Here is a 214-nt window from a genome sequence, read left to right as displayed (position 1 = left end):
AAAGAACGTAAAAAATCTTCCGAGAGATGTATACTAATAATGACGGTAAATGAGAGGGGATGGAGGGGATTAAGGGAAAGGTCTCATGGCTAAATCCAGGGGTCTTAGAAGGAGCCGCACGCACGCACGCACACTGATTAAATGGCTCACGTCTGCTGGTGTGGCCAGGAGGAGCCCCGGCAGCCAGAGGGACTCAGCTCCCACAGCCTGGGGA

This window comes from Buceros rhinoceros, unplaced genomic scaffold, assembly GCF_000710305.1.
Source record: "Buceros rhinoceros silvestris isolate BGI_N320 unplaced genomic scaffold, ASM71030v1 scaffold23455, whole genome shotgun sequence".
NCBI classification, from domain to species: Eukaryota; Metazoa; Chordata; class Aves; order Bucerotiformes; family Bucerotidae; genus Buceros; species Buceros rhinoceros.
This window is presented reverse-complemented; position numbering follows the sequence as displayed.